General features: G+C 44.1%; 1 pseudogene; it reads right to left on the bottom strand.

Annotated features, from left to right (window-relative positions):
• Positions 1 to 1,412: 1,412 nt before the first annotated feature.
• On the bottom strand, positions 1,413 to 2,351 carry LOC109562692 (olfactory receptor 13J1-like; annotated as a pseudogene).
• Positions 2,352 to 14,188: the final 11,837 nt, after the last annotated feature.

Genomic DNA, 14,188 nt, shown 5'->3' on the forward strand with positions numbered 1-14,188 from the left:
CCTGAGGGCTCAGACAAGCACTGTGCTTACCTACAGGGCGCAGGAGAGCTGGCCTGCTGCTCGGCAGCTGAGCTCTCCCATCACACAAGATGGTACCACTGAGGCCAGAGGAGGCAGGGAATGGAGATGCTCTCAAGCCTGAGTCCATTTCCTCTGTGTGTTCAAACCCGGGAAGAGGCCGAGCTCCAGGAAGAGGTGGAAATGGCAGGGTCTTAGTAGGTGGGTTGAGGACGGGTGAAGCAGAGTCTCCCCAAGGCCACATGAAGCCTGGACGCTCGGCAGGGAGGCAGTGGAGCGGCTGCTGCTAAAGCGACAGAGGAAGCCAGACCCTCCGCCGCTCCGGTGACCAGCGTCCCAGGGCCTGGGCTGGGCTGGAAATCGTGGAGGCTGGGCCTTGGCACTGCCTCTGCTGTGAGCTCCCCAGGCGCTAGACTGTGCCTGTCATCTGTGAACTTCATCTCAGCTCTGCTCAGATTTGGGGAGGACCCCAGGCTCTGCCCTACATTGATGTATTTTCTGTTTATTTGAGAAACCGGTGTGGGCTTGGGGTTGGGCAGGGCCAGACCTTGGGACAGAGTGAAATCCGGTATTACTGGCTCTTAGAGCAACACTGAAATAAAGCAGGAGGAGCACAGTGAGAGGTGCAGAGTGGGGAGGCTTCCTGGAGGAGGTGTCATTCAAGATGGGCCTTGAGGTGGGGGAGGGGTAAATCAGGAGTTGGGGATTAACAGATTTACAGTACTCTATGTAAAATAGGAAAACAACAAGGACCTCATGTGTAGCTTAGAGAATTTCATTTTAAAAATAAAAAGAAGAGCCTCGAGGATCAGATAGTCCTTTTACACATGGAGCTGTGTTTCGGGTGGGAGCTGCCTTGTGGGAAGAACCAAGAACGGCACAGAGTCGGGCATTGCGGGCACACGAGGCTCCGGCGGGATTGGTGTGTGCGGCTGACAAGAGGGAGTCTGTGCGACACAGGGCGGGGAGGGGATTGGTCATGAGCAGCAGGGCCAGGCTACAGGGGTCTGGAATGCACCCAGCGAAGCCCTTTCATTTCATCCTGAGAGCTCTGGGAGCCATTCAGGGGTTTCAGCCAAGACAGACACATGATCAAATAGACTTTTCCGAAATATCCCTCTGGATGACCCTTGGAGGATAGATTGGCTGGAACAAGACTGAAATCTTGAGGCCAGCAGGGAGGCTGGTGTGAAGATGCGGGGACTGATGGCCCAAAGCTCTGCCTGGGGAAGGAACAAAGGTGAATTGTGAGCTCGGATCTGTGGCAGGAATAGTGGGAGGTGGTGCTGCCTTTCTGGATTGAAGATTCCAGACCCCCAACTCTGCGCCCTACCCATCCTCTCTGTAGGCGAAGGCAAACCTGAGCTGCTAACCTGCAGGAGCCCCGGCCTCCCTCACCTGGAGGTCTGTATCCTGCCCCACACCTTCCTGGCAGCCTCCTTCACCTCCTTGTTCCTCAGGCTGTAGATGACGGGGTTCAGCATGGGTGTGACCACAGCATAGAGGACCGTGAAGACCTCGTCAGAGATATGAGCCTCCTTGCTCTTGGGTTTCATGTACATGAAGATGACGGTGCCATAGAAAAGCATCACCACGGCCAGGTGTGCTGAGCAAGTAGAGAAGGCTTTGCGGCGCCCGGCGGCTGAGGGTACCCTCAGGGTGGTGGCCAGGATAAGTGTGTAGGACAGGCAGATGAAGGCCAGGGACACGGGCAGCAGCAAGATGGCACCCACCAGCAGGAAGACCTCACTGATGGACGTGTCACCACAGGCCAGCTTCAGGACTGCCAGGATCTCGCAGATGAAGTGACTGACCACACGGTGGCCACAGAAGGGCAGCCTCATGGCGATGACTGTCTCAGTCACTGACTTGCAGAGACCGAGGACCCAGGCAGCTCCGGCCAGCAACCAGCAGAGCCGGTGGCTCATCAGCACGGGGTACCTAAGGGGCCGGCAGATGGCCAGGTAGCGATCATAGGCCATGATGGTGAGCAGCAGACACTCTGTGGAGCCTGTAGACAGACCCAGACACATCTGGAGTGCGCAGCCAAGAAAGGAGATGGTCTTCTGGGCTGACAGGAGGTGGACAAGCATCAGGGGCACAAAAGTGGATGTGTAGCAGATGTCCAGGATGGAGAGGTTGCCCAGGAAGAAGTACATGGGTGTGTGCAGGCGGGCATCCAGCACGCTGACCACCACGATGCCTGTGTTCCCCAGCAGGGTCACCAGGTACATGGCTGAGCACAGAGGGAAGAGCAGGTGCTCCAGGGCAGGGTAACCTGAAAATCCTTTCAGGAAGAACTCAGAGACCTATGTGCTGTTGACTGGCTCCATATCACAGAGCTCTGGAGGGATGCATGGCTGTGAGGCAGGGTAAGAGGGTGCAGGGTTTATGGGTGAAGCATATTGCTAGGGCCTTTTTGAGCCCTGACACACTTTCTCTCTGAGACTTTGGGTAGGCCCAATACTTCTTCCAGTTATCAATAGATCCACATGGAAAACGAGGAATGAGGTGGGTCAGAATTTCTCTAAGAGAGTGTTAATGGAAATGTGGGCAATCTGAAAAAGCATTTTGAAACAACGTTGGATTAATCAAAAGCAAAGAATTTACTGTGGAACTTCTCAGAGTCGTTAACACACCACTGTGATTGGTGACTTTCTGAAAGTGATGCAGAGAGTAGGTAGTTCCCAAACTTATTTGACCCTAGATCCTCCTTTTACAGAGCACCCGTTAACCTCCTGCAAATAAGTATTCTAGCAGCACAGTTTCGGGAACACTGGGCTGGATGGAAGGTCCTCAAATCTTAGAAGCACCTGTAAAGATCACATGAGAATCACCTGGAAAGTTTGTGAAAGCACAGTGTCTATCTTATTCAGTCTGAGTGATGCTGTTCTGTTGGTCAGGGGACCACACTTTGAGAATCACTGGGCTAGATGGTCTCTGAGGGTCCTCCTGGCTTTCAGGAAGTCTTGAGTTATATCACACTTCCCACTGATGAAGATGCCTGTCTCATTTATCTCTCAGCCTGCAAAACTCTGACTTGCCTCTGCAGTCAGCTCTGGTCTCCATGCATGAAGCACACGTGCTTTGTATTGGAGGGGCTCCTGGCCTCTGAGCCTATTAGGGGCTCGTCCACCTGTGAGCCCATAGGTCCTGCTTCATCAGCTACTGTGGATTGACCTTCAGAATTGATCTTCACCATATTCATTGGAAGGACTGATGCTGAAACTGAAGCACCAATACTTTGACCACCTGATGCAAAGAGCTGACTAATTAGCAAAGACCCTGATTCTGGGAAAGATTGAAGGTGGGAGGAGAAGGGGAAGACAGAGGATGAGATGGTTGGATGGCACCATTGACTCAAGAGACACGAGTTTGAGCAAGCACTGGGATTGATGATAGGGAACCCTAGCATGCTGCAGTTCATGGGGTCACAAAGATTTGGACACGTCTGAGCAACTGAACTGACTACTGATATGTTTTTGAGTGAAACTTTGATGGGCCTTCAGCCTGCCTCCTATTTTCTCTTAAACTTTGCCAGGGCTTCTTGGGCTTCATGAACTCCTAGGCATCAAATTGCAATAAGCTCTGAGAGATTAATCCACTGGAGCTCCCACTGTGCAGGTAGGGAAACTGAGGCTGCACAGCAGGTTCTTGGCAAGATGAGTCTAGAATCCTGTTCTCCTAACAGCATGACAGCTACACTGAGCTCACAGCAGATGTTTGCTTCTGTTAAACCCCAAATATTAGTTGTTCTTTCATCACCCTAGATGGACATCTTTTTCCTAAGTGTTTCTCCCTACTCCCAATCTTCTCACCAGCTAAGGAGCAGGACTTAAACTTTCCCTCGTGTTTCGGGCTCTTGGAACCCGTGGGACACACTGTCCAAACCTGGTCTGGGCACCAGTCCTCTCAATGCCACCCTTGCGGGAGACAGTTTCCTTCTGTTAGTTCTACCATGTTTATTGCTTTCAGAATCGAGAAGGGATTGAGTTCCTCTCACACCCCAGACAGGGTGCTAGGCATTAGGGGAAGGAATGAGAACACATGTGCCTCCAGGCCAGGAAGCCTCAACCATTCCCTGATAAAAATCCTCTCCAGTTCCTAGCTGAGCCTCATCCTGCTTCTGTTGGCATGCCTCTAGTGACAGAAAGGTTACTCCCTTAGACACACTTTTCTTTTTGCTGTCAGGCCACTCGACGCGTCACAAAATCCTTCCTGATGTGGACTCTCTCTGGGTCTCCCTGGGCCTCCAGCACCCAGTCAGGCCCAGACTGGGGCCACTGTGGACTATACTCTCACATGCACAGACGCGGGGTCCTGACTTTGCGTGCTGCCTCGGGGGCGGAGGGGCCTTTCTGCAGCAAAGAAAGCACTGGCCTTGCCCTGGGATCTCAGATAGAAGGTCTTGCCTCGCTTTGACTGTGTCTAGAGACACACCTGCCTGCCTGTGTGCACAAACACTTGACTGGCAGCCAGGTGCACACCTTCACCTGTGAGTATACACACCACATCAGGCTCATGTCTGTGCATGTACAGTCCTTTGCTTGAGTGTATGTGCAGCAGGCACTCACTCTTGTTCTCTTTCACACACATACATGCACACACACACACATACACACACACACAACCAGTAAAGCAGGCCCTTGAACCTGTGGCCAGAGCTTCAGAGGACCAGGCTGGACAGAGGAGGTGCATGGAGACCAGGCAGGGGCCCTGACGTATCACGGGAGAAGCAGCAGCCCTGCAGTTGGGGAGCAATCTCTGCCTGGGATGAACCATGAGCACAAAGAAAGCTCAGACCTGGGACATGGTGAGCAGACCTGCTCAGTGCTTAATCTGCCTTCCGGCCCGAGTGCTGAGAACCTGAGAATCTGAGCCGCTCAGCCTTCTCTCCTGTACTGGGGGCCAAGAAGAGCCGGGAGGAGGGATGTGGCTGCAGGCTATGGGACTCTGCTTCCCAGAGCTGGGCCAGGGAGCTTTGTTTGCAGAGCCCACAGTGTTGTCTTTCAGCGTATCTTCTGGCCAAACGCTATGTGAAAACCAGTCCAAGTGCCACTTCCCCTGGGGAGCCTCCCTTTATCCTCTCCTAGCCCACCTGAGCCCTCTGTCCTGTATGCATCATGGCTGTGTGTGTGCACCTGGAGGATGGTGCTCAGCTTTCTCACTGGCTTCCAGCCTGTTGCTTAGCCCCACCAGCCCATAGGGAGGTCTCCCTCTCCCCTCCTCACTCAGATTCTGAAGGCCAAGCTGAAGCCCCCAGCCTGGCCACAGCCAACTTCTTCCTGTCCCATTGCCACTTCCTGAGGCTAAGACACATTGGGAGTGAGCAGCTGGCTGCTCAATCCGAGCGGTTCCTAGTCTGGATGACACCTGTCTGAACTAGGAGGGGGCTTGCAGATCAGCAAGACCACCCCTTGTTATGTATGGGAGAAATCAAACTTAAAGAAGGAAGCGGCTTGCCCAGTGCAGCACAGTGAGTTAGAGCGGAAACCAGGGCTGCAGGAGTTCCCTGGGGCTCCTGATCCCAGCCCTTTCCTTTGCCCCATGTCACCATTTTTTTACTTACCTTCAGCCTCTTCCAGATCCATGTGCCTTGTTTCCTGGAAGATGTTTCTGAGACCAGGAACCTTCACTGGCTGTAATCAGGAGAAAACAGGTCCAAGAAGCAGGTCTGAGCCTCCTCTAGCCAGGGAACCTCAGTGGACAGGACCCGGAGTTTCACATTACTGGAGCTTTCCAAACTAAGGAGACACACCTAGGCTGTCGTAGAGTTTAGTGAAGTGTTTGCAATATGATACAGTGAAGTGGAGCTCTTAGAATTTGGGAGAAGTAGACCAAGCACTTAGAATGCAGCGCATTCTCTGCAGTGTGTCAGGTTTGGTAGAACTAGGAGATTCTGGTGGGCTCAAGGCTGAGCAGGGTGCCCGGTGGTTCACTGTCAGCAGCCAGGGACTGCCCGCCCGATCAGCTCCCAGCCCCATGCTGGCTGACAGCCTCCTGGGGAGCAGGGACCTTTCAAAGCTCCCTGCACCAGGCGACCGCACCATCCCCAAGGCAATTTAGAGGCAGAAGGGGAAATTCACCCAGCTTAGAAACTTTGGGGTACTTCAGGGATGATGTCCCAAAGACCCAATTACACAGAGTCTACTTAGAGATCTTAATTGGTGTACAAAAGTTGGAGGAGGTGACTCAGGGCCAGGAATCCACCCTCACAGGTCAGTCCTCAGTGTGGGCCATGAACGTGTACAGGATCAATAAATGAATCGATGGATGGATGCAGAATTAAGTCAATGTATAGGCCACTCTTGGTGAATACATTTAAAGACATTGGAGTGACTGAATGAACAATTGATAGGCAGTTTCACCTTTAAGGGAAACTCTGTCCCCATTAACAGTCACACTGCATTTCCACTCAAGTTTCTTCTGGCCCTCAGTTCAGTTCAGTCACTCAGTCGTGTCTGACTCTGCGACCCCATGAATCACAGCACGCCAGGCCTCCCTGTCCATTACCAACCCCTGGAGTTCACTCAAACTCACGTCCATCGAGTTGGTGATGCCATCCAGCCATCTCATCCTCTGTCGTCCCCTTCTCCTGCCCTCAATCCCTCCCAGCATCAGAGTCTTTTCCAATGAATCAACTCTTCGCATGAGGTGGCCAAAGTACTGGAGTTTCAGCTTTAGCATCATTCCTTCCAGAGAACACCCAGGACTGATCTGCTTTTGAATGGACTGGTTGAATCTCCTTGTAGTCCAAGGGACTCTCAAGAGTCTTCTCCAACACCACAGTTCAAAAGCATCAATTCTTCGGTGCTCAGCTTGGCCCAGGCCACCACTAATCTACTTTCTCTATATATAATTCTATTCTGGTCATTTTATATCAATGAAATTATATGATATGTGTTCCTTTGTGACTAATTCTTTCATATATTAACAGCGTAATGCTTTTAAGTTTGAGCTATATTGTATAGCATGGATCAGTACTTAATTTGTCAATTAAATTCCATGGTGTTTATGTATCTTCCTCTATGTGGGCTGCTAGAACAGAATACCATAGATTGGGCAGCTTATAAGCAACAGAAATTTATTTTTCATAGTTGTGGAGGCTTGGCTATTGTAAATTATGCTGCAATGAACATTGGAATCTTTTCAAATTATATATAGTTTTGTCTAGATATGTGCCCCAGAGTGGGATTGTTGGATTATGTGGCAACTCTAGTTTTTTGAGGAACCCCCATACTGTTTTCCATAGTGACTGCATCAATTTACATTTCTGGGGTCTATTTTATAGAAGCACTAATCCCATTCATGTTGCTTTTGAACTGTGGTGTTGGAGAAGACTCTTGAGGGTCCCTTGAACTGCAAGGAGATCCAACCAGTCTATCCTAAAAGAGATCAGTCCTGAGTGTTCATTGAAAGGACTGATGTTGAAGCTGAAACTCCAATACTTTGGCCACCTGATGCGAAGAGCTGACTCACTGGAAAAGACCCTGATGCTGGGAAAGATTGGGGGCAGGAGAAGAAGGGGATGACAGAGGATGAGATGGTTGGATGGCATCACCAACTCAGTGGACATGGGTTTGGGTGGACTCCAGGAGTTGGTGGTGGACAGGGAGGCCTGGTGTGCTGCAGTTCATGGGGTTGCAAAGAGTCGGACACGACTGAGTGACTGAGCTGAACTGAACTGAATCCCATTCATGAGGGCTTAACCCTTTTGACTTAATCATCTCCCAAAGGCCCCACCTCCTATGATCACATTAGGGTTAGGATCACAACATGTGAATATTTGGAGGATACAGTATTGTCTACGACAATGGCTGTTTTCATTCATGTATTCATCAGTTGAAGGACATTGAGTTCCCACTTTTTGACTGTTATGGATATTATCGCTATGAACATTCATATAATACAAGTTTTTGTATGGATATATGTTTTCATTTCCTTGGGTACATACCTAAGAGTGGGATTGCTGGGTCATATGATAACTCTCCTTAATCTTCTGAGGAATTATCAGACTGTTTTCCAAAATGACTGTACCATTTTACATCCCATCAGCAATCTATTGGGGTTCTAATTTCTCCAGAACCTCACGAACACTTGTTATTATCTGCCTTTTTAGTTATAACCATCCTAGTGGGTGTGATCTCATAGTGGTTTGCATTTCCTTTATGATAAGTGACGTAGAGCATTTCTCACATGCATATTGGCCATTTATATATCTTTTCTGGAGAAACAGTTATTCAGATCCTTTGCCCTTTTTAAAATTGGGTTATTTGTCTTTGCATTACTGTACACTATTTCCTGGGGCATGTTTAGGATTAACTTCTACTCACTCTGTTTCAGATGGAGTCAGTTCCTTTGAAGGAGAGCTTTGGAATTTTCCCTTCTTATAGACTTCCTCTTCCCCTGGATGAAGTCTCTGAGCCACTGCTCTGGGTGCTGGGTGAAGAGTAGTAGGTAGTAGCCTCTTGTCATTTTAGCTTGTCTCTCCCAGCACCCTGAAAGCTGGGGTGAGTGAGATTGGGGCCCAAGTATCCTCTGCTGCTCCATCTGGTGTAGAGCCTCCACCCTACAAGAGGGGACTCTGGGGAGAAAGGGAACCCCTAACTTCTCAGCTGCACTGACCATAAATTTATCCTCTGCGACTCAGAGTTGGAGGGGATGAGAAATATTGGTGGCCTGCCCCGCCTCATGATAAATGTTTTCTATGCATTTTGAAAAAAAGTGTGTATCCTGCTGTTACTGGATAAAGTGTTTTATAAATATCAAGTTAGAGGAGAATGTTGTTCAAATCTTCTCTGTCCTTCCTCACTTTCTATTTTTTTTCGATTATTGAAGGAGAGGTCATGAAATCTACAGCTCCAGTGATAGATTTGTCTATTTCTCTGTCTGTTCTGTCAGTATTTGCTTCATTTACTATGAAGTTCTACCATTAGATCCATGAACTGTTAGGATTGTTATGTGTGCTTGATGAATTGATCCCTTTGTCATTTTCAAATGATTCTGTTTATCACTGTTGTTTAGTCACTAAGTTATGTCCAGCTCTTTTGTGATCCCATGGACTGTAGCTCGCCAGGCTCCTCTGTCCATGGGATTCTTGTCCATGGCAAGTATACTGGGGTTGGTTGCCATTTCCTTCTCCAGGGGATCTTCTCAACCCAGGAATCGAACGCAGGTGCCCTCCACTGGCAGGCAGGTTCTTTACCACTGAGCCACCAGGAGAGCCCTTTATCATTGTTAATATTCTTTAAAATCGACTTTATACACCATTAGGATAGATTTGGGTCTTTAAAAATTCAATCTGACAACCTCTGCTTTTTAATTGGGATGTTTAGGCCATTTATATTTTAAATGATTATGAATATGGTTGGGTTTAAATCTTCCATCTTGCTTTTTATTATCTATTGTCCCATCTGTTATTTTCTCCCTTTTAAATTGTATTCTGTATTCTTCTGGATTAACTGAGTATTCACTATGATTTCATTTTATCTCGTGTATTGGCAGGTGGTGTGTGTGTGTGTGCTTAGTCACTCAGTCGTGTCTGACTCTTTGCAATCCCATGGAATGTAACCCACAAGGCTTCTCTGTCAATGAAATTTCCCAGGCAAGAATACTGGAGCAGGTTGTCATTTCCTACTCCAGGGGATCTTCTCAACCCAAGCTTTGAGTCTGCATCTCTTTTATCTCCTGCATTGGCAGATGAGGTCTTTACCACTGTGCCACCTGGGAAGCCCCGTAGCAGCATACTAGTGATCATTTATTTTTAGTGGTTGCTTTAAGTATAACCTATCAGTTTAGCTTTAATTAATACTGTATCACTTCACCAATAGTGTATAAACCTTTTAACAATGCACTTTTATTTCCCCTCTCTTGGGCTTTGAGCTATTGTTGTCATATATTTTCATTTCACATATGTTACGTATCCTGCAGTATTGTACTACTTTTGCTTCAAATAGTCAACTAGTTTTAAAATAAGTTTAAAAATTAGAGGAAAAAACTGCTATATGTATTTGTATATAATATTAAAATCTTTTATATGTATTTATATATAATATAAAAATCTTTTATATTATATGTATTTACACTTCCAGGTCTAATTGCTTTGTATAGATCTAGGTTTCCTTCTGGTATCACTTTTCTTTTACTTGAAGGAATTCTTTTAACATTCTTATGGATATGGTCTACTGATGATAAAGTATTTCAACGTCTGTGTATCTGAAAATATTTTTATTTTGCCTTCATTTTTGAGAAGTAGTCTTGCTTGGTACATAATTCTGATGGTATTATCTCCCTAACCCCTCCACCCCCATATTTTAAAGATGTTTCACAACTGTCTGGCTTACATGGTTTCTAGAAGGAAGTCTACTGCCATCCTTATGTCTGTGCCTTTGCATAATGTGCCTTTTTCTCTGGCTGCTTTTAATATTTTTTTTATCATTGGTTGTAAGCAATTTGATTGTGATGTGCCTTGGTGTAGGTGTTTTCATGTTTCTTCTGCTTGAGGCTTGTTGAGATTTTTGGATCTGTGGGTTGGTAGTTTTCATCATATTTGGAAAAATGTCAACCGTTATTTTTTTACACTATTTATTCTGTCACCCTTTTCCCAGTTGTACTTATCTTAGGGCACTTGAGGTTGTCCCAAAGATCACTGATACTCTACTCTTTCTTTTCTTTTTCAGTTTTTTCCTCTCTATGTTTTATTTTAGATAGTTTATATTGCTATGTCATCAAGTTAACCAAATATTTTGTTCTGCAGGTTTTGGTCTGCCATTAATCCCACTCAATATATTTAAAAGAAACCTATAAAATGTTTTAGGTTGGCAGAAGAATTCCAGAACAGTACCTAGGTTTCCTATATACCCTTCACCAAGCTTTCTCTAATGTTAATACCTTATATAAACATAGTACATCTATCAAAACTAAGAAATTAACACTAATACAATACAATTAAACTACAGGCTTTACTCAAATTTCACCAATTTCCCACCAATGTCATTTTTATTTTCTGGAGCCAGTCAAGGGTACCATGTTGCACTGAGTCATCTAATATAATTTTTATCTCAGAAATAATATTTTTCATCTTTAAAATTCTATTTGGGTCTTTAAAAAAAATCCTGTCTTTCCTTAACATGCGAAGCTTGCTTTGTAACAAATCACAATATAGGCATTTACAATGTAGACATTTCCATATACTTACTTGTTTCTTGATAATATGGTGCTTAATAATTTATTGTATAAATATACTAAATCTTACTCGACCATTTCCTGTTTTTATCTCCAGCGTTTTTCTTTTTGCCATGCAAAACAATCTGCACAGAATGATTCTATGTGGCTCTTTAACACACACATCTGTTTCTCTAGGATAGATATCTTGGTAGGAAATTATTATGTCAAAAGTATAATTATTTAAATTTTTGAAAGATGCAACCAAATTGCCCTCAAAAATGCTGTCTTAATTTAGATCTCCAAGTGTGCAATAGTACTCATTTCTGCATACCCTGACAGATATTGTGTGTTATCAGCCTTTTATATTTTGCATTATGATGGATGTAAATGGATATCATTGTTTTACTTTGCATTTTTCTTATTACTAATCCTGTTAAACATAATTTTATACATCAGTTTTTGCTGTTAAATACTTTCCTTTTGTTAATGGTCTTCATATTTTATGCCCATTCTTCTAATTTTGAAGACTACTGATTTCTAAGAGTCCCTTATGTATTCTCTACGATATCCTTTGTTTATTATATGTGTGGTGAATATTTTCTGTCATTTGGCCTTTTTGTTTGTTTATGGTGCCTTTTGTTATATAGAAGTTTAATGATTTGGAGTAATTAAATTTCTTTCTCTTGCTTCATATCTCCAAACTTTTAAATACATTTCTGTTCTATATTTTATCCTAGTACTTTTAAAAAGTTTTGTTTTTCAATTTCACTCTTATTTTATCTGGGTTTATTTTCTAGTTATTTACTTGCAAGATAGGGTAAGTTTGTTTACTTGCCCCAACAGAATTTATTGTAAAGGCTATCCTTTTCTCAATATTTAAAAGTGCTATTTTTATCAATACTAATTTTTCATACATGTATGAGTCTCTTTCTAGACTCACTGTTTTGTTCTAAAGAAATATTATTGTTTTTGTTTTTGTTTTTTACTGTCCCCATATGCACTGTTCAGTTGCTATAGATTTGTAGGGTGTACTGATATCCTTTAGGGCAAATTTTCTCTTACTAGCCTATTCAATAATATATTGGCTAGCCTATTCAATAATATATTGGCTATCCTTGCAAATTTTCTTTTTCAGAAAAATTTTGCAATAAGCTTGTCAAATTTCATAAAAATCCTGAGATTTTGCCTTTCATTTATTGACTAACTTGGGGGCAAAAGTGACATTTTCGTGAAATCAAGCTTTCCCCTTTAGGAACACTGCTGCTCAGTCGCTTCAGTCGTGTCCCACTCTTTGTGACCCTAAGGGCTGTAGCTCACCAGGCTCCTCTGCCCTTGAGGATTCTCCAGACAAGAACGCTGGAGTGGGTTGCCATGCTTTCCTCCAGGGGATCTTCCCCACCCAGGAATCAACCCGCATCTCCTACATTGCAGCCGAATTCTTTATCACTGAGCCACTAGGGAAGCCCTTCAGAAACATTGTTTCTCCATTAATCCAGGTCTTTTACTGATCACACAGCTCTTTTGTAACCTGTTAATGAAGTGATTCCCATCCATATTGTTACCATATTGAACTCTCCTTGTATTTCTGAGATAAACCCATCTTCCTCATGATAATTCATTCTTGTCTGTTTAGGATTGCCTTGGGTTGAGCTGAAGGGCTCCAGCTCCTGGGCTCCACCTTGTGGACAACAGGCTATTCTTCTGGACTTCTGGGGCTGGGGAGTTGGAGTGGCTGTGAGACCTTGAATTACAGGGCTCAGGCCCAGGCAGATCTCTATGGCAGTAGAATGATGGATCTAAGAATCTGGTAGAAAGAAAATCTGTGTACCCCAGCTCTGTGGCTCTTTATCTGGCCACCGTGGGCTTTGCTAGTTTCTTACTGCTTGGAGACTCTGAGAGAAGAGAACAAATCTGTGTTAAAACAATCTATTCTCTTAGAATCCAGCCGTCTGTTCACTGACATGTTCTTTCTTTAAGCTTTATATTTATCTTTATGCCATTTTCAATGAGAATAATCCCTCAAATATAATTTCATTCTTATAAATCTGGATGGCTTTTCACATCAACAAATTCACAAATCAGAAAACTATGTCCCAACTTTGGTCCAGAAAGTAAGATCCTGAGTCTTTGGTACCAGCCTAGTGGTGACTTTGTCTGACTTTGGTATCAGGGTGATGTTAGCCTCATAACATGAGTCTCTAAGTGTTCCTGCTTCTTCTATCTTTTTCTTTTTGGAAGAGTTTTAGAAGGATTGGTTTTAATTCTTCTTCGAGTGTTTAGTAGTTATCACCTGTGAAGCCAACTAGTCCTGGGCTTTCTTGTTGGAATTTTTTGGTTACTGATTCAGTTTCCTTATTTGTTATTGGTCTATTCAGGCTTTCAAATTTCTTCTCAATTCAGTTTTGGTAGGTTTCTAGGAATGCATCCATTTCTTCTAGGTTATTAAATTTTTGTGTTCAATTGTTCATAATAATTGTTAATACTCCTTTTTATTTCTGTGTGATCACTTGCACTGTCTCCTCTTTCATTTCTGATTTGAGTCTTTTCACTACTTTTTCCTTAGTTCTATTAAGAAAAAAATTAACTTGGTTTTGTTGGCTTTTTCTATCATTTTTCTATTCACTGATTTATTTCTGCTCTACTCTCCATTATTTTCTTTTTTCTGCTAACTTTGGGCTTCTTTTTTCTCACTTTTAAAATCTCATTAAATTACAGACTTTCTTTTTTCTAATATAAATGCTCTTTTCTTTTCATGCCACAAGTTTTGATATACACTATTTTTGTTTTTGTCTGGTTCTAAATAATTTCCAACTTTTACTTATTATTTCTAGTTATTATTTTCTAGTTTCTTAATTTCCAAGCAAATGGAAGTTTTTAGGTAAATCTTTCTAATTTTTACAATTGATCTAAGCTTGATTTCTAATTTAATTTCATTATAAAAATTAATTTCATTGTAGTCAGCAAATGTGGTATATATGATATCTGTTTATTTAAAATCTGTTGT

Source organism: Bos indicus, chromosome 8 (assembly GCF_029378745.1).
Source record: "Bos indicus isolate NIAB-ARS_2022 breed Sahiwal x Tharparkar chromosome 8, NIAB-ARS_B.indTharparkar_mat_pri_1.0, whole genome shotgun sequence".
NCBI lineage: Eukaryota > Metazoa > Chordata > Mammalia > Artiodactyla > Bovidae > Bos > Bos indicus.